This window comes from Triturus cristatus, chromosome 6 (genome assembly GCF_964204655.1).
Source record: "Triturus cristatus chromosome 6, aTriCri1.1, whole genome shotgun sequence".
In the NCBI taxonomy this organism is placed as follows: domain Eukaryota; kingdom Metazoa; phylum Chordata; class Amphibia; order Caudata; family Salamandridae; genus Triturus; species Triturus cristatus.
Window position 1 is genome coordinate 1,374,585,915 of NC_140589.1, and position 25,915 is coordinate 1,374,611,829.

Sequence of the window (25,915 nt, forward strand, 5' to 3'; positions counted from 1 at the left end):
GCACTGCATCGCATTTTGCGATGCAGGGCGTGCAACGAAATTCGTTTTATTTATTTCATTGTTTGCTTACCTGCAAATATCCATATTGCGGTTTTTTTAACCCCCCGCCCCGCCTTTCCGCCCCACGGAACTCCCTCCACGGGCCGCGGCTGGTTATAATATGTAAATCAAAGGCCTCACGGAACCCAAGGTGATTGAAATCATCTTGGGCTCCATGAGGCCTTTTGTCACAGCAACAGCTGTGAACAAACATTGGAATGTTGATGCTCCAGGCTTCTACCAGCCATTACAAGCCCGGAGAACTCCATTGCTTCCAATGGAGCGCTCAACATTCCAATGTTCGAATATTGTTTTGCAACCAAATTCTCCTTTGAGAAAGGAAAAACATGTATTTTTTAAGAGCTGTCAGTGGTCCCAGGCCCCACTGCCTACTCTTAAAAGCTGAAGCTTCCAAGTTTCATTTTTCCTTTTTAAACACATCGTGTTTTCCTTTAACGAAAATGGGCTCCACATGAAAAAAATCATTGCTTTATTAAAAAGCAATCACAGATATGGTGGTCTGCTGACTTCAGCAGGTCACCATCCCTGTGATATTTGTTATTCCTAATGGATTGCAAACTGCGACCTACTGCATTAATATTCATGAGATAAGTCAATGTGCAGACTATTAGGAATTGCTATCTAAAATCTTTAGGTTTTCTTAAATTCGGAATTGCGATTTCCTAACTGTGATTCAGTAAGAAATCACAATTCCTAAATTGTCTACGTGGCCCTCAATACTGGTTCTAAACTTGTGAATGTGACAATTCTGTTGCAACTTTTGCATTCAGAAGTGTGTACAGAGAAAAATGCTTTTAATCCCGATTCTAAGATTCTCTAATGATAACGTTTGTTGGTAAGGTCCATTTAAAGCTCCTAACTTCAATTTGGGAGGGACAAAAATGCTAATTAGGCCTTTTATACACAGAGCCAGTAACTCCAGAATCTGAGGTTTGTCTCCACTCGAGATGATGATTGGGGCCACTGTGGGTTACTTGTCTTGGAATGTACTACTGGTTTTATGGGGAAATCATTTGTTAATTCGTAATATTGATCCTGAATTGGTAGACTGTGTTCATTTCAAACAAGCTAAGCTCACGGTGATAATTATAGGTCCCATTAAAATAATGGCAGTGTCAGAATTCCATTTTTTTCCAAGACATTACCCAGATGTCAATAAAACATCCTAGCGTTTTGTTAGTCTGTAATAAAGCAGCATTTCTGAATAAAAGGTGGTCATATTACTATATTATATGGCATCCCATAGAAATGACTAGCCATAATGAGGCAATGTGATTTCAGCTTCTTGTAATAGTTCTGCAAAATAATAGCATGTCAGAAAAATGAATTCGAAGGCAGAAGAATCCAGCTCATTTTTCCCATCTGGAAAAGAAAAATTTACATTTTCAGTTAAAGACCTTACACAATCAAAAGCAGGCCTGAACATAATACACCGTAATGTCTGCGCTTGGACTCAATGAAAGCCAATAAATTCACCTGTTAATGTATATTTGTTTTGCGAAAAACACATCCTTAAACTTTTTGTTCATCCAGGCCTATGGTTCTAAAAGCGTTTCCATTTGCAAGTGCTTTGCAGAGTTTATGTGCCAGAAAGATGGGCCTTCGCCTGCATTCAGTGCTTGCTGACTTCGATGGCATAGTTAAGATCACCTTGGTATTTCAAGGTCAAGGTGAAATCACATTTTTTTTAAAAAGACATATACACTGTAAATATTTGATTAGCCGTGCATGGTGAAGAAAACAATTGCGACAGGACACTGTCTTTCTTCTGCATTTCGTCTTTTTCACCAATTACTTTGTAAATTCGGCAAAAAATGCTAAATTTCATTTACCTATAACCATATATCACAGAATGGTCGTTCTAAGCATTTTAAGGGACATCATACAACTCATTGCTAATCCCATAGGATTATGTGTCTGAGTGCAGAGCCCATGTAAAATAATTCAGAAGCATGGCACTCTAATTTTATAATCTCTAGGGGATTAGGCCTCAATTTTATGGTTCTGTCCTCCAAAACGTGTCGTTTTAGTCACACCTGGAACTCTCTCCAGTTGTTCATAATCTTATTTTGCAATCGCCTGAGTTCATGTGCTTCTTAATATGTAATGACACAGGTTTCAGTTTGTACGCTCGGTTTCCATAAGGCGAGTGCTGTCTATCTGTTTAATGAATGTAGTTAGGAAATTGTATCTGAAACATGTTGGCATATATGGCTGGAAATATTTTAAAAACCGAGTCAGCAATCCATGACGAGCTGTAAAACAACTAAAGACGTTTACCACTCCAGACCCAGTTTTATAGCTTTGGATTGGTAAAATGCCCTCCAAGCCATCTGGAATGAATACTAACAACCCCTGACAAGTGTTTCACTATCATTATAGCTCATCAGAGCATAGAGTGCTGCATAAATTATGCAAAAAAGAAGCAGAGAACTCTTGGTAGTTCCCAAGGTTAGGTGGAGAGCAGTTCCTGCATGGAGCACCCTACAACCCAGCCACACTCTAAATGTGGTCACCTTAAACATCTGCTTTTCTATCAAAGTTTTTAAGCACAGGATTAGCACAATGACATCCACGCCAACATAGAAAGCGACAATGGGGCATATTTACAAGGGGATTGCGCCACCAGAACATCACTTCTTTCAACGTTCCAGTGGCGCAATGCCCTGCACCATAGTTAGAAAGTAACGTTAAGCCACTTGGCATGAATTAACGCCACTTTGTAAATATGCTACACTTTCACTGTGCAATGGGTGTTGCTGTGGGCATTCCACTAAAACACCCATTGATTTTTGATGCTGTCTTACATTTAAAAGGATGTATAAATCAGAAGCAGTGCCAAAAACTAAAGACATGCAAAAGCAGGCATTAGATTGGTGCAACAAGGAGAAATATTTTAATTTCTCCTTGTTTTTGCTCTTCCTATGTGTGCTGCATTCAGCAGCACACATAGAAAGAGCAAATCACCTTTAAATAATGTTTATGTGTAAGTGGGTGTCCCTTCCTGCACCAATCATTCCCGGCAATGCAGGCAACCTTGCACTATGGTGCAAGTGTATCTGTGTTGGCACTAGGCAGCTATATTTAGCACCAGCACAAGGGAAAACGCAGAGGTGTGTCATATACGTGTGAATACAGTGCATTGCTGCATTTTTAAAATTACGCAGCTTGGCTCTGCAAAATTTGCTGACTCTCAGGCTGCACCATTTCCTTCTGAATATTCCTCAAAGTCTTTCTCATTTCTACAGCAAACTATTTGAGCATAGGATCAGCACAGTGCCATCCACGACGAGCTGTAAAATGACAAAAACCATTTAGTTTTGACTGATACTGGGTGCTCCCATGTGTCTGGACAAAGCTAAACCTCTTTGAAGAGGTATAATGATAGCGAAACATGTGTCAGGGGTTGCTATTATTCATTCCAGGTTGGCTTGGATGGTATTTTACCAATCCAAAGATGTAATGCTGTGCCTGTGGGTGTAAAACGCTTTTGTCGTGTGACAGTCATTGATGTCACTGTGCTATCCCTTTTCCGGCCCTAAAGACTATCCTGTAGAAATGGCAAGCTTTCTATGTGTGCTGTATCCTGTTGCACACATGGAAAGAAGAAAACACCTCTCTTGATTGTATTTATGCATGAAGGTGTCCCTCCCTGCACAAACACCTCTTGTGATTGTATTTTTGCATGAAGGTGTACTTCCCTGCACAATAACAATCACCCCTATTATGCAGACTCCTTTGCACCATTTTGCAAGGGTACCTGCGTTGGTGCATGACAGCCATTTGTGCGACAGCACTGTGGAAGAGTACAGGAATGTTCCGTATCTCATAGATATGGGGCATTCTTGTTCTTTTTTGTGTCAAGTAGAGCAGCGAAGCCGGAGCCTTGCAATGCTGACCTATGAAATAAATTTGTAAAAGAGCCCATGATTGTCAGTCATTTGACTCATGTGAGTTACAGGGATCTCCATCAACACAAATCTTTTCCATTCCAGAGGATGAAACACCTACTCCAGACCAGCTGCATGTCCAGGAAATGGATTCTGTGGAGGATGACAGACTTTCAAGCCTATGACCAAGACACTCTACAGGATATCCTAAACTCCATCCAAACTCCATCTCTGGTCATGAGAAGGGCCACCAGCTTTGCGGGGTCTCCACATGATCTGCCTCTCACAACAAAGACAAACTGCCAGACTACCTCTAGCACAGAACTCTGAGGAGCCTCAAACAATTTTACAACATCATGTGGTAGGAGTGCAGCATGAGCTGGCAGATGAGGTGTGAGTGGGTATGGGGACCATGGCAGGCATCCAAGATGGAGTCCATAGGTGCCTCAGCCTCAATAAGGACATCTCGGAGGCTGTAAGAGGCACTGACTCTCTGCTTCATCGCTTGGACCAGTCCCTGGCTGACATCGCTGGTATCATGAGATCGAGGCATGAGCAAATGACCTGCCAAAGTTGCACCAGTGAGGCTGCCAAACAGTTGGGGACAATACGTTACATCCTGGAGTCCATGGAGAGGAAGCATGACTCCTACATTGCAACAATGGGTACCTACCATGGCGATGATGCTGCTGTGCGGGCAAACCAGCAGTCCCTTCCCAGAGCTTTGCTGACTTACTTGTTGGTGCAGGGAAATGCTGCTGGGGACAAAGGGTCCACATCTTCAGTCCTTTATGTTTGTTTTCCTCCATTGGCTCCAGGACCTTCAACACCAATCTCATGTGAGGCACCACACACATCAGAGGGCAAAGTGATGGATTTCAGTTCTTTGAAAAGGAAATCCACCTAGTAGCATTTCTCTGTACCACATGGCCAGTTTCTCCAACGCTCTGTGTTTATACCCATCATAGTATACCTCCCAACATGTATTATCCTCCATTGGCTTGCCCATCTGTTGATCTCATCCATATGTGGACTGTCTTTGTGGGCATTCTTTCCTAATGGCAATTGGATCTTCCCCCTCACTGGAACATTCCTCTCCTCAACATGTCCAGTAGCGGCCCATGGTAAGAGTGCTGCCGGGCGCTGACGTGGGGCGTAGTAAACTACAGATTGCGACCGATTAGAGGTAAGTAAACATATAAATAAATAAAAGGAATTTCGTTGCACTTGCTGCATCACATTTGGCGATGGGGAAAACAGACACTAAACAGTCAAAGCTAAGCTTTGACAGCAAATGGCAGACAACGCAAGTGAATGCAGAGACACTACAGGAAACAGAGACATTGCTTAGGGAGGAACCGGGGCAGTCCGAACCAGACCTACGCATTATTTTATTGGAAGTAAAATCCAGCCTCCACACAAAAGATGAAAACCTTGATACCCTCACTGCCAGGCTGAAACATGTCAAAGGAGAGGTTGACAACCATGAAACCCGATTAGATACTCTAGAGAACAAAGCAGAAGACGTGCATGAGTTTCTAGTAGATACAAAAGAACAAATGCTGCAGATAAAAAAGATCCTTCGATTATAAGAGCCAAGAATGAAGATTTAGAAGCCTGGTCGTGGAGAAACAATCTGCGCATTATGGGAGTGCCTGAAACGACGGCAATGTCCAAAATGCATCAATATGTTGAATCCCTGCTTTGGGACCTCTTTGGAGCAGATTTGTCAACGATGTTCATAGTGGATAGAGCCCACCACCCGCTAGCCCCTAAACCACCAGTTGGTTCCACTCCTCGTCTGAATATTGCATGTATATTAAACTACAGAAACTGGGGTGTGGTCTTCCAATTGGCGCGGGAAAGAGGCACCATCCAACAACAAGGAAAAACCATAGCCTCTAGTCAGCACTGAAATATGCTACGCATATCGGTGGCTTGAAAATGGCCTCCTCAAAAACATCTGGTGATGGGTCAAACTTTAACTTGAGTGACAATGACTGAATGGTAACTTAAAAATGTCTGGTGCTGTGCTGCTCAAAGCAACTGGTAAGACTGTTAAAGATAGGTGTGGCGGAGGAGAAGCAGTTGATGTTAAAGCGGCTGCAGAAGGGGTCCCCACCTCCTCACTGAAAATGTTGTACTAGAGTTGAATGTATAAGTAAAGGTCACCAGACAATTGATATATTTGGCCACCTCACTCCTTGCGGCATGCGTTGATATGAAAGATGTACTGATGCAGGGGTGGGGGTGGGGTATTAATTCACAACCTGGTTGGGGGTTGTTGTGGGGGGATGGGGGTAAGTTAGTTCCTGTAGTTAGTTTTAGTATTAGGCGAGAGTTGATTATATATTCCCATTTTAAGAACATATTGGACCAAAACACATTTTTAATGCACACTATGAGCATAGGCATCACTTGCTGCATGACACACTGGGGAAGTATGACAAGGTTCATGATTGAAGGCAAGGCACATCGGTTGTACTACTTAACCTACACAGTGTTTATTCAAAGATGACGCCATTCACATTCCTGACTTGCAACATCCGTGGCCTCAGCGACCACAGAAAGGCGCAACTGGTGCAAGCCTACCTGCTCCGTCACGATATAGACATCTGTCTCTTACAAGAAACGCATCTAACAATGACTGCACAAAACAGGCTACAGTCTAAGTGCTGGGGCAATGTATAGACAGTGACGTATTCCAATTACTCCAGAGGGATGTCAATACTCATCCTTAAAGGCTTGGTCTGGACTACAATACACTCCTTGATAGATCCGGAAGGCAGGTACGCAATTGTACATGGCCACATTAGCGGAAGGCGCATCACACTGGTGGAAGTTCATGGCCCGAACACAGGCGACCCCGAATTTTATTGCAGGGTGTGGGCTGAGGTAGCACAGATGGGCGATGGCATGACGATTTGGGGGTGAGGCTTCAATGTAGTCCTTGAGGACAAAAGCAACAGATTTGGGGCCGCCTGATCGCTGCATCCAAAAGCCACTGTCCAATTACAGTCCATAATAAGGAAAAGTCAATTAGTAGACATCTGGAGACAAATGCACCCAGATACTAGGGAGGAGACTTGCCTGTCCACGCACCACAAAGCGTGGTCCTGACTGGACTACTAGTTGCTGATGAAAGATGAGGCTCTCTGGATGCAAGACATAAAGCATTTGCCACACACATTATCAGAACATGCACTGGTGTTACTTAAACTGGCCCTACCTCAGACACCCCCGAGAGCTTTCACATGGCGGCTCCCATGAGAGGTGCTGATGGACCAGATATTCAGAGATGAAATACGCAAAGAGATACTGGAATATTTTGTGATTAATGAGGACTCAGTAAGTTATAAGGTAACATTATGGGAGGCATTTAAGGTGGAATTAAGGCGGGCTTGTATAGCCAAGCAGGGCGGGGTCCTCAGAGATATCAGACGTACTATGTCTAAAACTCAGAACCCGCAGCTGCTGACTGCTAGCAGAGAAAAAATTACGACTTATGAGGAAGTGGCAGACAGGAAAACTAGATTCCTAAGCAAATACATGCTGGCTCCGAGCTATGGGGAGGGAGACTGGCCTGGCAAAACCCTAGCTAATATACTGAAAGACTCCCACCCCCACACATATGTAACTGAACTGATGGATGAGGAAACCAGTCCAATAATAGATCCAAATGCCCTCCCAGCAGTAATTACACAGTACTTTGGGAAACTCTACACATCTCCAATTACACACAACTCAGCTGCACTAACTGACTTTTGGGATATGATTGAACTTGTTTGGCTAGAAAGAGAGCACAGGGAATACTTAGATGCCCCTTACACTGAGGAGGATATTGTGCAGGTGATCCAGAGTCTGCCAGGAGATAAAGCCCCTGCCTCACAGTCTCCTTTTAAAAGACGAATGCCCAGATCCTGGTACCCATCTACTTAAAGTATATCAAGAAACGTATGAAAGCGGTATCCTTCTGCCATCCATGCACGAGGCAGTAATAACCACTATACTAAAACCTGGGAAACCGGAAAATAGCTGTGATTCATATCGCCCGCTGTCTCTGATTAATGTGGACAATAAAATATATGCTAAACTACTAGCCTCGCGCCTGAAGCCGCTTTTACCCCTAATGATACGTCCAGATCAGTCTGGTTTTTTACCAGGCAGATCAACCTCTCACAACTTGAGGACACTGTTTGCAGTATTACATTACCTACACCAACAAGTCTCTGCAATTGCTGCGTTGCTAGATGCCACTAAGGCATTTAACACGCTTGAATGGCCATATTTGTTTGCCCTCCTGGCCCGCATTGGTCTCAGTGCATAATTTATATGACAGATACAACTGCTATACACTAGGCCTATGGCTCAAATCAGATTTAAGAATACAGTGACTGAGCCATTTGAGATCTCGCGGGGCACACGCCAGGGGTGCCCGCTGTCGCCCCTGCTGTTTGCCATAGCGATGGAGCTGTGGCTGAGGCAACATCATGCACATAGAGGACTGATATTAATGACTAGAGGCCAGGTGGCATCCTTGAATGCAGACATTATTACGCTTTACATAACTAACCCCTCTGAAAATCCCATGATACGTGAACTGCTAAAGTTTGGCCAGCTCTCTGGTGTCCAAATAAACTAGTCCAAGTCCATGATATTTCCACTTACAGAATCACTGCTAACGTTTGCACTGGACTTCCCACTACAGTGGGCAGAGGGACCTGTTAGATACCTGGGCGTGTGGATAAGTAGAGATATGAAAGAACTATGGGAGGATAACTATGTCTGTGTAATGATGTGGCTTGAAGAGAGAAACCCAATTTTGACTATTTGATCTCAATGGCAGGCGAATAGCCATTGCAAAGATGGTGGTGCTGACCAAACTACTGTGTCTATTCATAAACCTGCCCATACCATTAACATCAGCATTTTTTAAAAGACTGAGATCAAACATGATAACTCTGGTCTGGCAAACAATCCAGAATTGCCTGAGAAATCCTAACATTGCCACTGCGTCAGGAAGGAATGGGAACACCAAACTTCCATCGGTATGCATATTGTGCGCAAGCTCAATTTCTGCATTACTGGCTATATCCAACCCCTTACTAGCCACACATGCCTATAGAAAAAGATAATGCTGCTTAATTCCACTGACTGTGACCCTATATCAAATATACAAATGTCCCAAAAAAGAGATAGACACAGTGGAAACATTAAGATGGGAGTGGAACGGATTAAGGAAAAGAGCGGGACTGTCAGTGTTATACACCTCCTCCATTCCACTGACGTTGCATCAAAATGTCCCCATGCTGAAGAGTGGTGATATGAATAAGCACATGAGCAAGCTCCCTATCACTCGATTTGAAGACCTCTACACAGAGGATGGGTTTATAGCCCCCGCAACATTTAGAGGGCGATCCCCTAAGTTTGTCAGACACCCTACTATATTATCAGCTTAAAGCCACCTGTAAGAAACTGCACAACACGTTCCCGAACTCGCTACCTACTCTGGCACCTCTATAGCACCTGCTGACAGAACCGTCACTGCAGAAATTAGTAACATGCATTTACACCACTAAACAACATAAGCATCTAGTGACGCACCTGCGTGCGCTGGAGATTTGGAACTCTGATCTTGGAACCCCAGTTACACTGGAGCAGTGGCTTCACTGATGTGGCCAGCTGGAATCACTGTCCCCTAATTACAGATTAAGACTAATCCATTTCAAGTTCCTACACCAACTATATAGAACCCCAATGCAACTTCAGAAAATTGGGACTAAGGGCGAACGGCAATTGCTGGAAATGTAGAGCACAAGAAGCCACATTGTTGCACATGGGATAGTTTTGCCCACTGGTAGCAGACTACTAGGAGAAAGTGTTCAGAATGGTAAGAGATGCTACGGGGGTGGGTCTACATTGCACACCACTATTGGAGATCATGGTATTTGTGAAAAGATATGCCCCAAGCTTCTCAGCGCTTAGCTGCGATGCTGCTACTAATGGCTAAGAGAGAGCTAGCGAAGAAATGGGGAAGGGGACAGGGCCCATCCACTGACTAATGGGTAAAAGATGTAGTGTACTGTCAGGAACAACTCTCCCATTACTGGGAACCGATGCCCCTTGCTTCCAGGCCTAAAGACACATGGGCTCCACTACTAGAGTGGCTCAAACGTAGAGAAGCATCAACACCCCGATCAGACACGACCTCCGGGATTACAGTCGCTAATTAGCCTATATAACATAAAACTGTAAGCCTGATCTCTATACAAGAGAGACTATGTGATGTTCAATGTCAAAATGCGAATGATGCTGACTGTAGGCCATACACGATGTGTACTGAGATAAATACCACATATATTCTGAACCTGGAGCTGCACTGTCAATATGATTGTAAGTGCATAGGAATGTTAAAGATTGCAGAATAAAAATTGGTCATTATCCCCCTCGCAGTTACTTCACATGTTCATGTTAGTTATGGTCGACATAGCATATGATGATATTATATCAAGAAATGTGATGCTTTTTACATATGTCACTGTTTTAAAGTATCAATAAAACTTTAATAAAGGTAAAATAAACAGTGAAGCTACTACAAAATGTTGCTAGGGAAAGTTAGTAAAAGCCATCACTGTGACACCAAACACATTCTAGATTAGTCAGAATGGTTTTAATTAAGCATCCATACAACACCTGATGCATCACGTACACACACAGTACTACATTAGGCTAATACCTGTTTTGGGGTACGTTTCCATTCACAGCAAGTGACACCATTGCTAACTTCTAATTTTTGACTCCTTAGGTAGTCCAACTATAATACATGTATACAGACACTGGCATCAACTCCTACAGCATGTGCTTAATTCAACCTAAGCAGATGTCACAACTGGCAAGCATGAAATAAGTGATCAGTTGTGAAAGTGTAAAATAGGAATTATTTAAAACACTAGTGATTTTAAATTCTAAAAACTATAACCTACACTAATCATACCTATAAAAACTATGTCTCAACTATCCTAATCTATCTGTCCTACACTATTCTAATCTAAAACCGACGTAACCTTAACTTATCCTTCTTTACACAGATACCACAACAGACCGGTTAAACGACAACCCCCCAGCCCCATATAACACATTTGTAGATGAGAATACCATCAACTAAATCTATGCACAAGCTACCTAAATATTAAAAGCTAAACTAATATATATATTTATTTTTGTATTTTCTTTAGTTTTTTTCTATAAACACAGATTGAACATCAATCTCCCACCCACTTAACAACCCAATCACCCATACCCTCATGTAAAACACAGATTAATAGTAAAACTATATTAAAACACTATACCTACACTAAACTACCAATATGCTAATAACTATCCACACTAAGCTAAAAGTCTATACTATCATTTTTTTTTTTTAAGTACTGGGAGGACCTATGTCTTTTATTCGATGCAGTCTACATTTTGCTGCAAAGTCTTGACCATTTGCATGAACTGAAGTCTGGCCAACTCTAAATTATTGTCCTGCTGGCCCTTCTGTAACTGCTGTACCATGTCCGTGAGCTGCTGAGACTGTGTGCTACACGGCTGTGCTGCCACTCCTGGCAGGGCTGTGGAGGGTCCTGGTAGTGGGTCTGTGAAGGGTCCTTGAAGCAGGGCAGAGGAGGGTCCTGGTAGTGAGGTTTGGGAGGTTCCTGATACAGGTCCTGGAATACCACCATGTACGTATCCTACAGAACGGCTGTGTTTTGCCCTTTTCAGAACTTCTTGTCTCCAGGCTGGCGACATCCAGCTACCCGATGCTCTGGCTCTGTCATACGTTTCCCACATGTTCCTCTAGGCCTTTGCCACAAGACAGATGTGCCGGTATCTCTCTAGCCGGAGCCAATAGGCCTTTTCCTCTCCCGGTGTCATGTTGGCTGTTGGAGAGGAAGGACACATAAATAAGACAAAGCTTACTTGTCACAATTGACCACATTAACATGCATCATTCGCTATTAGCAGAACAAGTGGCATGGCCTGGCTACAACACTTACATCTATGTAGCCATTGACTAACCAGCATGAGAAGCATGTCCCTCCCCAAAGATAACAATGGTAAATAGCCTAGATTTTAGTGTGTGGGTACCCATGTGCACATGAAGATACATTTTGATTTATGCTGTTTTGTACACATAGAATGTTACACATTGTCCATCCATGGTGTATGACATGAAACATGCCAGAGGGCCGAATATTTGGCAAATCAGCTAAGTGAAATGAGGGATGAGTAGCAAGTACATGTATTGTGACTGTTAGACGTTGTCCAAGTAGGGACCCTTTTTTCTAGTCAGGGTAAGGGGATTACACTTCTGAAATAACTCCTGCTCCCTCCCTTTTGTATCTTGACATGAGCAGTCAGGCTTTCTTTCAGTGCCAATGTGTAAAGAATTTGCACATAACATACAGTAATACAGTGAAAACACTACAAAAGTACACAACACCAGTTTTAGAGAAATAGCCAGTAATTATCTGTGTAAAACAAGACCAAAACGATAAAAATCCAACGTACAGTAATCAAGATGCCAATATTGCCCAAATAGACATAAAATACAGTTCTTTGGAGTCGATAGCTCCATCCGGGGCTATTACGGCGTTGTGAACAAAAAAATCCAACAGTTCAGGCTGACTGCGGTATCGCAGGCCAACTATGGTGTCGGGAAGACTCGCAAATATTACCTTGAAAATGCAGGGCATTGTGGACCTTGTGATGAGCTCCGAAGAGGCAGCGTCGGCAGGTGTCTGTCCCGCAGGTCGGTGAAGGAGTAGTCGAGTCCTTGAAGTCACACGCATTGCTCATCGAACTCTGTGAGTTTGAAGTGAGGAGTGGTGCAGTGGTGTGGCGTGTTGTGCACTTGGGTCATGGTGCAGGCAGTGGCTTGGTGACAGCATCCTGTGTCATCTGTTAGACTAGGGCAGTGGTGTAAAATGGGGTGGTGCTTGTTGCGGTGCTGGCAAGTCTTGATGCAGCAGCAGTCGATGGCATCATCATTGGTGGGCCATAGAAGCAATGTGGAACGGGGCGGTGCGTTGAGTAACTTACAAGCGGTGCCCCCAGGCCACGGTGTGGGCAGTTGCATCATTGTGGATGAGGAGCGGTGGCGTCGGGGATACCAAGGTGGCCATGTGAAGCAAAGTGGTGCAAAGTGCGGTGCCGTCAGGTCATGGTGCAAGGAGCAGCTCTGTGGGGGTGTTGGGTGTAATTGTCAGTGAGACCAGGGTTGTGTTGAAAAGAGGGTGGTGCTCTCTGTGGTGGCAACAGGTCACAGAGCTGGTAGTGGTGCCGTTGGCGGCATCCGTTTTCTTTCTCTGTGGCAGCTGAAACAGGCAGTCCCAGATTCTGTTACCAAGGATGGTCAAGTCTATGGTGTGCCTGAGACTTCCAACAGGAGTCAAGCTCTACTTCAAGCCATTAGAGAATCTTTAACAGCAGGTTTCAAGAAAGTTCAGTCCAGTCTTTCACTACCCAAGACAGAAGCAGCAACTGCAAGCCAACCCGACAAACCAACAAACAGCAAAGAGACAGTAATCATCCTGGAAGCTCTTCCAGCTCTTCTTGTTGGCAGGGTCCTTAGTCCAAAAGTATTCACATGAAGACTTTGATTTCCCTTTGACCTCCAACAGGAGCAAAGCTCTACTTCAAGCCCTTGGAGAAAATTCCAACAGCACAATGATGAAAGTACGATCCAGTCCTTTCCCTGCCCAAGAAAGAAGACAGAAGCAACAAGCAGCAGGCCAACACATCAAAACACGCAGAAAAGTGGCCGTTCTTCCTGGCAGGTTCTTTAGTTCAGCCGTATTCTAAAGTCCCGGGGTCAGAGCCCTAATATATATACAACATGTTCTCTATGTAGTCTTTGTTTCTAGAGTCTCTGAGCTAAGTAAAAGCCAGTTCTGTTCTCCTTGACACAGCTACACTACAGGAGTTGGAGACAGCATTGTGCAGAGCAGACACAGCCTATTCAGGTGCTAGTGAAAACTCCTCCCTCCTGAATCCAGAACGATCTATTCAGCCTGGCTATTAGTCACCGAGAAAAGGCAGGACACACCTCAACCCCCCTTGTGACTGTCAAGAGTAAATGCACATCCCCAGCTCCTGTCACTCCAAAACAAGACAGTGACTACACAAACATGCAGAGATACACAGGATGGTTAAGCAAGTAAATGCCCACTTTCCAAAAGTCAATGAAGCAACACAGATGCCAGCACTGATATCCTTTCATGCCCTTACTCACTCATGCGATCACACACATACATGTTATGATCCACAGCAATATATTATTTTATTTACTTTTATACCCTCATTTTAATCTGCACTTTTTTGCTTTCAAAATACAATTAGCAAATACAATTCCAACAATCTTGGCACTACACAGGGGGACAAAAACCAAAGGAAATGATGGACGGAGTGTTGAACATTGCAAGCACTCACCCCCAGTCAACTGATCTGGGTTTAATCCATCACCGTTCTTTAGCCCACTCTGCCACCCCAGTTCAGACATGGCCATATGCAAATCAGTCTGACCCTGTGCCTCATGGGAACAGTCCAGCCCGAACTGCCAAGCCATGTCTTCCCTGGACCGGAAACAAGCTTCCTAGGACCGGTTTCTGGCATTTCAGCCGTCTTCAGCCAGGCTTGCTTGAATCCAGTGGCAAAGTGAGCAAGGGACTCACGTCTGAGCATACCCTGCCAACTTATGGCGAACAAAGCAAAAAGCAAAGGAAATGATGGACGGAGTGTTGAACATTGCAAGCACTCACCCCCAGTGAACTGATCTGGGTTTAATCCATCACCGTTCTTTAGCCCACTCTGCCACCCCAGTTCAGACATGGCCATATGCACATCAGTCTGACCCTGTGCCTCATGGGAACAGTCCAGCCCGAACTGCCAAGCCATGTCTTCCCTGGACCGGAAACAAGCTTCCTAGGACCGGTTTCTGGCATTTCTGCCGTCTTCAGCCAGGCTTGCTTGAATCCAGTGGCAAAGTGAGCAAGGGACTCACGTCTGAGCATACCCTGCCAACTTATGGCGAACAAAGCAAAAACCAAAGGAAATGATGGACGGAGTGTTGAACATTGCAAGCACTCACCCCCAGTCAACTGATCTGGGTTTAATCCATCACCGTTCTTTAGCCCACTCTGTCACCCCAGTTCAGACATGGCCATATGCAAATCAGTCTGACCCTGTGCCTCATGGGAACAGTCCATCCCGAACTGCCAAGCCATGTCTTCCCTGGACCAGAAACAAGCTTCCTAGGACCGGTTTCTGGCATTTCAGCCGTCTTCAGCCAGGCTTGCTTGAATCCAGTGGCAAAGTGACCAAGGGACTCACGTCTGAGCATACCCTGCCAACTTATGGCAAACAAAGCAAAAACCAAAGGAAATGATGGACGGAGTGTTGAACATTGCAAGCACTCACCCCTAGTCAACTGATCTGGTTTTAATCCATCACCGTTCTTTAGCCCACTCTGCCACCCCAGTTCAGACATGGCCATATGCAAATCAGTCTGACCTTGTGCCTTATGGGAACAGTCCAGCCCGAACTGCCAAGCCATGTCTTCCCTGGACCGGAAACAAGCTTCCTAGGACCGGTTTCTGGCATTTCAGCCGTCTTCAGCCAGGCTTGCTTGAATCCAGTGGCAAAGTGAGCAAGGGACTCACGTCTGAGCATACCCTGCCAACTTATGGCGAACAAAGCAAAAACGAAAGGAAATGACGGACGGAGTGTTGAACATTGCAAGCACTCACCCCCAGTCAACTGATCTGGGTTTAATCCATCACCATTCTTTAGCCCACTCTGCCACCCCAGTTCAGACATGGCCATTTGCAAGTCAGTCTGACCCTGTGCCTCATGGGAACAGTCCAGCCCGAACTGCCAAGCCATGTCTTCCCTGGACCGGAAACAAGCTTCCTAGGACCGGTTTCTGGCATTTCAGCTGTCTTCAGCCAGGCTTGCTTGAATCCAGTGGCAAAGTGAGCAAGGGACTCACGTCTGAGCATACCCTGCCAACTTATGGCGTACAAAGCAAAAACCAAAGGAAATAATGGACGGAGTGTTGAACATTGCAAGCACTCACCCCCAGTCAACTGATCTGGGTTTAATCCATCACCATTCTTTAGCCCACTCTGCCACCCCAGTTCAGACATGGCCATTTGCAAATCAGTCTGACCCTGTGCCTCATGGGAACAGTCCAGCCCGAACTGCCAAGCCATGTCTTCCCTGGACCGGAAACAAGCTTCCTAGGACCGGTTTCTGGCATTTCAGCTGTCTTCAGCCAGGCTTGCTTGAATCCAGTGGCAAAGTGAGCAAGGGACTCACGTCTGAGCATACCCTGCCAACTTATGGCGAACAAAGCAAAAACCAAAGGAAATGATGGACGGAGTGTTGAACATTACAAGCACTCACCCCCAGTCAACTGATCTAGGTTTAATCCATCACCATTCTTTAGCCCACTCTGCCACCCCAGTTCAGACATGGCCATTTGCAAGTCAGTCTGACCCTGTGCCTCATGGGAACAGTCCAGCCCGAACTGCCAAGCCATGTCTTCCCTGGACCGGAAACAAGCTTCCTAGGACCGGTTTCTGGCATTTCAGCTGTCTTCAGCCAGGCTTGCTTGAATCCAGTGGCAAAGTGAGCAAGGGACTCACGTCTGAGCATACCCTGCCAACTTATGGCGTACAAAGCAAAAACCAAAGGAAATAATGGACGGAGTGTTGAACATTGCAAGCACTCACCCCCAGTCAACTGATCTGGGTTTAATCCATCACCATTCTTTAGCCCACTCTGCCACCCCAGTTCAGACATGGCCATAAGCAAATCAGTCTAACCCTGTGCCTCATGGGAACAGTCCAGCCCGAACTGCCAAGCCATGTCTTCCCTGGACCGGAAACTAGCTTCCTAGGACCGGTTTCTGGCATTTCAGCCGTCTTCAGCCAGGCTTGCTTGAATCCAGTGGCAAAGTGAGCAAGGGACTCACGTCTGAGCATACCCTGCCAACTTGAGGCGAAGAAAGAAAAAACCTACTTGAGCGGCAGCTTCCTCAAGGAGAACCGAAGTTTTCAACCCGAGCGGTGGTGACCATCCGTGACCTCCCGCATTTAAAAATCTCTCTGGGAAGTGGTCTAGCATTGGATTTTTCTCGCTCGTGCTCTCCAAGCAAGGAAGAAACTCTTTCAGTTCACTGTCCAGGCTTACCGTCATGGCATATACACAGTGCATACACTTAGCTGCATAGATAGACATGTTGCCAGGTAGTTGAAACATAGACAGAATGTTGCGATCCACCTCAAATTCAACAGACCTGTTGTATTTTTTGTTTAGATTGACACATGGACATACCAGGGCCACTATCCCACAGATCAGCTACTGAAAACTAGACAAGAAAATTTGCTCCATGACATACCCAATAGTGTGTTCCAACCTTCATGTTTGGATTGCTACAGAGAAGCACATCAACTCATAGTTAGTCCATGTGATGAGTTTGTACATGAATGCTGTGAAGTACATATTTCCGAGTGTTTAGAACTGTAGCTGTCAAGTATATTGCAAAAAAATGTTGAATTAAGAGGAATCCAGCGGATAAAATATGGATAACTGCAGCAATTCAGTAATGTGGAAGGACCTGTATACTGAACACATAGTGCATACATGCCTGTGGGACTTTACACATGTCTCACCAAACCCTACAGAGTTATGGAAATGGGTTTTTTACAGGCCATTTGATCTGTGGGGTAGGATTCAGGCATGTTACAGCATTGCCATGTGTAGATTGCTGACATCTCCCACATACACTCATACCTATTAAGGGCCTCATGTACTAAAAGTTGCCATAGGGCAGCGCCGCAAGCCTTTATGGGGTGCTGCCCTACTCCAAAAGAAAAGTGTAGGAGTGCGTTCTATCTATCAGATGCGAACAAAGCAGACACATGGAGATGATGGACGGAGCAGTGACAATTTTCAGACACTCACCCCCAGGCACAGATCTGAGTTGACTCCATCATTGTTCTTTAGCTCACTTTGCCACCTCAGTTCAGACCCTGCTATATGCGAATCAGTCTTGACCCTGTGCCTCATGGGAACAGTCCAGTCCGAACTGCCAAGCCAGGTCTTCCCTGAACCGGAAACAAGCATCTTGGGACCGGTTTTGGGGTAACACCTCTCATCAGCCAGGCTAGCTTGAATCCAGTGGCAAAGTGAGCAAGGGACCAACGTTTGGACATACCCTGCCAACTTAGGGTGAACAAAGCAAACACAAGGAGATGATGAACGGTGCACTGAAACTTTTCAGACACTCACCCCCAGTCACAAATCTGGGTTGAATCCATCATAGTTCTTTAGCTCACTTTGCCCCCTCAGTTCAGACATTGCTATATGCAAATCAGTCTTGAACCTGTGCCTCATGGGAACAATAAAGCCCGAACTGCCAAACCAGGTCTTCCCTGAACCAGAAACAAGCATCCTGGGACCGGTTTTGAGGTAACACCCCTCATCAGCCAGGCTAGCTTGACTCCAGTGGCATGGTGAGCACGGGAGACAGCAAAGTCAGAGAAGGTGACATCGCTTTACCTTCTCTGACTTCGCTGTTTCCCGTATATCTCCTTTCTGAGTCTTTATAGGCCATGACGATCTTTATAGGCCATGGGGTTGCACATTATATGTCATGTATTAATGACCAGTTTTATTGCCTACTTTTGTGATTTTTTCCCTGACTCTGCACTCTGATAGTATATATCTGTAACATCTATATTTTTCAAGTTTGAGTGCTTGTCGGGTCCATCTGCACATATACCCATGCGTTTCTATTCCTTAAGGGTTATTTGCTATTTCCTGTCACCACTGATGTATGGATGGGCTTTGGCTGGCGCCGTGCCCTCTCAATGGGGGTACCATTTTTCAAGTCTATAATATAATGAACAGAGTTGTATGATCACGTTCTCACATTGGGTGTCAGGACACCTTTATATAATGTTACTCTCTATCATTGGTTATACTTATGTCACAATGTCTAGGGCTGATGCTTGTGTACACCTTTGTAAATACCAGTATTGGTCCTTCTTTCTGTTTCCATTCAAAATCATGATTTTTTATTCCATTTATGCCGGTATGCTTTTCACATTACAATATGGCGGCCACCGGCGCTATGCTTCCCTGACTCAGTCATGTGACTTGGGGTCAGGACACCGTTATAAAATGTTATTCTCGATCATTGGTTAGATGTATGTCACAATGTCTAGGGCTGATGCTCGTTTACACCTTTTGAAATACCAATTTTGGTCCTGCTGTAAAAATTCCATTTCTGGTCCTGCCTTTCTGTTTCCTTTTAAAATCATGATTTTTTACTCCCACCAAGCCATTATGCATTTCACATTTAAATATGGCATCCACTGTCGCCTAAGTTTTCCTGACGCAGTCACACGACTCTGATCACGTGATCAGCATCAGGACGCCAATTGGCACTATGCCGTCTTCCTCAAATAGTAGTGGATATGGCTTTCAGTACAAACTTTGTTCCTGGCATACTTGCCGTCATCGGGATACAGAAGACCCTGGTGAGTACGTTCATTCTTGCGGGTTTTACTTTCTTCCCCACACACGCCATTTTTACTTAATTTAAATTTGTTCTCAGCAGCCGATATTTAAGGGCAAACACTAATCTCATTAGCATCACCTTTTTAGTACGGTCTTGCAGGCATGCTTAGAGCCTACACAACACTTTTGTTGTGTTATGCATGTTCACTTACTAGTATGATGTGTCCTAGTTATGTGTTCAGTGTTCGAAGGGTCACACTCTTACCCTTGATCTGAACTTGTTCTTTAATTTGGGGTCTCAATCCCCCCCTGGTTTTTCCCCATAGTAACTTGCCGCAACAATAGGTCTTTACATTTGTTTTGGTTTGTACGGTTGGTTCTGGATTTCATTGACTGCATCCATTTGATGCGGATTTGTCAATCATAGGTTTGGTTTGTTTTGGAGATACATTTCGGGGGCTATACCTTCGTCTTTGTCCAAATCAGCACCTGTTTCAATCTCAGACAGAAGAGGGGATGCCATGTCGTGAGCATTCAGTGACCTTTCATGAACATCTTTTACATTGATATTCAATTTATAATACTGACTATAGTGTCTTAGGCAACTGCGTTGTTGTATTGTTCAACAGAGGCAATTTACTATACTAGTAGATATTTTAACAGTTTAATTGGGATAGAAGGCAAACATGCTAATGTACATCAATTACTGGTAACACTTTGGTAATGGGTGTTACTCCCACAGATTATGAACCTGGACTAGATTTGTTGGACGCTTATTTCAGGGTGACTTTCTGAGATACTACGTTTCTGGTAAAATCACGGAAGAAAATTCGGTACATTCCACTTGATATATTGAGGTGAGACGTTAAGTATATTTTGTTCTTTTTTTTATTATTTTTCATTATCCTTAGATTTTTTGTATTTTTTCTCTATTCTTTGTTCTATTCTCTCCCTTTCCTTCTATTCTGTACACTTTCTTTGGAATTTGAGACACTGGAGTTATTATTGCTCCCACATATGCAGTATTTGATGTATATGCCCAGAAGTTAGTTTTTGGACGTATGCTTTCCCAGGCATTGACTATTACACTATGGTGGTACTATATAAATGTGGTGTGTATGCTATGTTGGTATTTTTGTATATATGCTGATTTATGTGGTTAAAATGTGTTTTTTATGGAACTCTTTGTGTATATATATGGTATATATTGTTGTCTATAATTGTGTGTGGGCCATCCAACGACTTGATTTTTTGATTGCTAATCATTTTATGTCCATCATTTCAAAGTAATATTTGGTGTAGTGTATATGTACTGTCGATGTTTACATGTACACATATAATCTTGTAATTCTGTGATTTCATATATGTTTTTATATGTGATGACTTATATTATGTCTTGTGCGATTGTTTCAGCCCCGATGAAGTTCCTTGGGTCAAAGGAACGTAACGCGTTGGCTGATGACCATTTTTATTCCTGCTACCAATAAAGCAAAATAATGGACTAAAAGATACGATTCTGACTTCATATCTGGTGCACCTTCCATTTCTAAAAGATAACACAGAGTAATGAAAGAGAAAAGTGTCAACTTATCAACAACTGTATGGCTAACACATATTGTTAAAACAATGTTAGAAATCTGTATGACAATGTAACTACACATAACTCACATGACCTGCCATGTATCAGTAACAGTTTGCTAAAGTTTTGACAGTTGTCCTTTCTCTTCAGTTTCAGATGACCAGGGATATGGGTTCAAGTCGTGGGTCATGATAGCCTATGCACACCCCCAGACAGAGCCAGAGAAGGTCTACAATCAGGCTCTCAGCAAGACCAGGATTATTGTTGAAAGACCCCTTGGACTGCTTTAAGGCCAGATTCCATAGCCTGGACATTTCGAGGGTTAGATTGCTCTACTTCCCCCCTCCCGAATGGTCTGCAAAATCATCTTGTGTGTGCCATACTGCAAAATATTTGTGTGTGGACGGGGACCTACAACTGCAGGACAGGATGGAGGAAGAGGATGAAGAGGAGGATGCCGAGGCTCAAGACACCCTAAATAGAGCTGTAGGCAATCGCTGACGCACACACATTGTGTAAAATGTATTTTTTTAAACTCATGTTTGTGAATGGACCATTAAACAATATGTACGAAAGTTTCAACATGACAATAAATGTTTGAAACTATTACTTGTCTTTGTGTTTATATCACAGTTCCAAGAAACATCTACATACACACATTTGATCAACAGAAGTAGCCCTCAGAAGTTTACAATCAGGTTGGAAGCCAGTCACCAACTTCAAAGCCCCAAAAACAATGCACCGTACAGTGTCAAGTATTGTGTGTCACTTGCGCATTGCCCATTTCCATAGCAATGTGTCAGTAAACAAACATGTATGATTAGGTCAAGTGATACTCTAGTAGGAAAGGGTACAATATACGACGAAAGGGGATACTATTTTCTGAAAGGTGAGTTTTCTGGAGTAAATGTGACTCTTTGGCATGGAAAGTCACGCATTCACACTAAAGGTTAAATAGGACTAAGAAAAGTTACTCAATGGTTTGAATTGCGACTGTAGGAAATGTGACTCTTTGGCATGAAAAGTCACGCATTCACACTAAAATATATATAGGACTAAGAAAAAAAAATGACTCACTTGTATGAAATGTGACTCTCTGGCATCAAAAGTCATTCATTAACAATAAATGTTACATAGGAATAAGAAACGTGACTCAATTGTATAAAATGTCACTCGAGTAAAAGTGACTCTTTGGCATGGAAAGTAGGCCTGGGCGTTGAATTCCGCTCTGCTTGCAGAGTTTTCCCACTTCGTGCTCAGCATAGAGTGCGGAGTTCTGAAAAACTCTTTGTTGTGGCATGGAGTGGAGTTTTTCCTCTCCTCAGTTCCCCAACATTAAGTTGGCAAGTGCGAGCTAGAAAAATCTTGCTCCGGCCACCTTCCGGTGAGATTTCCTAATGCGGGCAGTCACAGCTGGTAGCAACCGCTGACATTGAGAAACCTTCCGCTCACACTGAGGAAGCTGCTGCTGAAGTAGAACATCTACTGGAGTGCCAGAAAGAAGCGGAAAGAAGCAGTGCCCTCTTGCGCTGTGCATCGTGCCATTCACGCTGATTTTACAGCAAGGGGCAAAAACTCGGCTCTGAAAATCAGCGCAAGCAGCACAACATATCACACTCAACTGCTTGCAGAACTCAGCATAGTGCGGCGGAGTATTTTAGTCACTTTGGGGAGGTCCACATACCAGAACTGTGCGAACTCCATCTAGGCCTAAAGGAAAGCCATGCTTAACATTAAAAGTGACATAAGTCTAAGAAAACTGACCCAATGGTATGAAAGGTGTCTTTCATGCAGTAAAAGTAACACTTTTATAGGTAAACAGACATGTTACTGCTAAACGAGACGCCTGAGTTGAAAGGCCGTCAGCTGGAAGCCACGCATCAAGGGCAAACTGTCAAAAATGTTTTACTGCTAGGGCTGCCTTGTCACTTAAGATTCCTACACAAGGAGTAAACTGCTCTTGTAGCACATATAACTGAACACTAAGATAGGCTGAAACTAGAGCATAGCACAGAGAGCTATGTGCTTAAAAGGTAAGGCATGTTCTGTGAAGTGTCTGTGAAGTTTCTGTCAGCTATATAGACTCCTAGAGGTCCATATGCCGAATTATACATCCACATTGCCATTCAGACTTTAATTTGACATACCTAAGTACTAAAGCAGACAGACACTAAAACACCCAGTGAGATAGTCATAGAAGCACCTAAACATTCACTCACAAAGGGAGGCAGAACTCATATGTAGGTAGCGCTAATGGAGGTAGTTGCACACACTCTTAAATAACCCAATACTCATTAATACATCCAGGAGGCAATCCATTTAACTTCTTATAAAGACAGTTAGAGAACCAGTGATGTCAGAAAGCGAGGCAGCCATTTCCCAACAAGCTTTATTATGCATGTATTAGCAGCCCCAGATAGGAACTGATACATTCATTCAGGTATCTTGTAAAGAAGTGACACTTTCTAATCTTGAAGAAAAATATGTTATGCGCGCGACAACTGAAGTTGTTTTGTAGATGTTTCAGTTTAAAAATTTCTGAGGTGCTCCTGGGGAGGCGTATCGGTCAACGTACGACGTAGATATAGTCCAAGGAATAGCACAATCAAGCTTGAGTGTGTCCCCCTGGGCACACTGGAAAGAACACAGTTCAATTGTTCATATGTTTAGCAATTTTATTCATTGCTTCTTTCAATGTATATAATTTTCAACGATTTGAATTCATTTTAGTCTTCAAAGCATATGTAACATCTTGTTACTCAAATGTTTTACTTGAGGTACAATGCATTTCGGGTTACCTCGAACCCTTCATCAGGGACAAACCTGTAAACGCAATCAAAATGAGGAAGCTAGTGAACATTTATAAGGAGCTGTGTAATTTATCAAAACATTAGCTATCGTTTTGTCGATGTGTGAGTATCTTGCTAAAATTCTCTATGGGGGAGGAATTGGATTGTCTCGATTCGTTAATTTTAGAATCATTGTATGATGAATGAATTAAATAAATACAATGTTCATCTGTTAACACCGGATGATTAATAAAGGTCTATGCGTTTTATATGAGGCTACACGTGAGGATTCATGGTGGTGTCAAACACGCTATTGTTAACGGTCATAAATGTTAATGGTCTGGTCGCATTGTTTTTAAAGATTTCACAGACCGTTTTTTGAATTGTGTTCCCGTATTCTATTTGTACCCTTAAGAAGCTAATAAATATGGAAATGTGCTATGGTATGTAGCATCCTTAAAGAATACGTTAATAATCCCGTATTCTCCCGGTAAGGTTAGTTTGCAAAAGTTATGCAAAAATTACTTACATTGAATGCACAAAGCGTAGGTGAATTCTCAAAAACCTGGCAACCAACCCTCATATAACTTGCACCAAAGCAGACAAAGGGGGTGCTATTGTTATTCTTGACACGTCACATTACGAAGAGGAAGTAATGAAACACATTAATGATCAAACAACTTACATTAAACTTGATAACAATCCCACTGAATCATTCTTGAACCTGCTGATAACAATTGTTGATAAGGCATATAATAATGGAACTATCAATGACAAAACCAAGAAGTTCCTTATACAGAATAATCCCAGAAGTCCAACATTACACATGGTACCTAAAATCCACAAAGACTTGCATAAACCTCCTTTCAGACCAATCGTGTCCACAAGAGGAAGCGTACATGAGCCAATTGGTCAATTCCTTGACAAATATTTACAACCTAGTGTGGTACAAATGAAAACATACATCAAGGACACTACGGAATTTCTATTACTAATCAACCAAATGCAGATCGAACCCCACGAGTCAATCTTATTGTGCACCATCGATGTCAAAACGTTGTATACGTCAATCCCACACAATTTAGGGATCGAAGCCATTGAATATGCTCTAACATATTCTAACATCAACCGAGACATGCAGCTTTTTCTCATGGAACTATTGCATTTCACCCTATTCCAAAGTTACTTCAAATGGAAAGAAGACTGGTTTCTACAAATGACAGGAACTTCCATGGGCAATTGTGCCGCACCAGCGTACGCCAATCTGTTCATGGCCAAATTTGAGGAAGAGCACATAATATCTAAAGCTCCTTGGAACATATACAACAGAATGTTCATTCGTTACATTGATGATATTTTTATTCTTTGGAAGGGATCCAAGAACACATTAATTCAAGCTCTAAAAGACCTAAATGCCATCAATGAAAGAATACAATTTTCTTATGAAATACAAGAAACAAGTATCTCCTACCTTGATGTAACAATTACTAAGATTCACAACATATTACACACAGATCTACATCGAAAATCAACCGACTGTAACAACATGCTACACTATAGCAGCTTCCACCAGGAATCTCTCAAAAATCACCTACCTTACTCACAAATTCTCAGAGTCAAACGTATAGTCTCACAACTAGCTAAAGCAAGGATACAAGAAATGTCAGAACGTTTTGAACAAAGAGGATATCCAAAGAACATCATAGAACAAGCCATCACTCGATCTCAACAAAAGACATGGAACCAGTTGCTACTAAAATCTACCAAGAGCACTAACAAACGGAATGTTCTTATATCTAAATATTCTACGGTCAGCAATAACTTTAAATAAATAATTAAACAACACTGGCCAATTTTAAAACAAGAACAGGATTTCAATAACATATTCAATGAACTCCCAATTTTTGCATTCACAAGGAACAAGAATTTGGGGGAACTCCTAAAGACCAAAGATGCAAGAACAAAAACAACATACAAAGGGACCATACCATGTTTTAACTGCAGCAATTGTAACAGCATCATTCAAG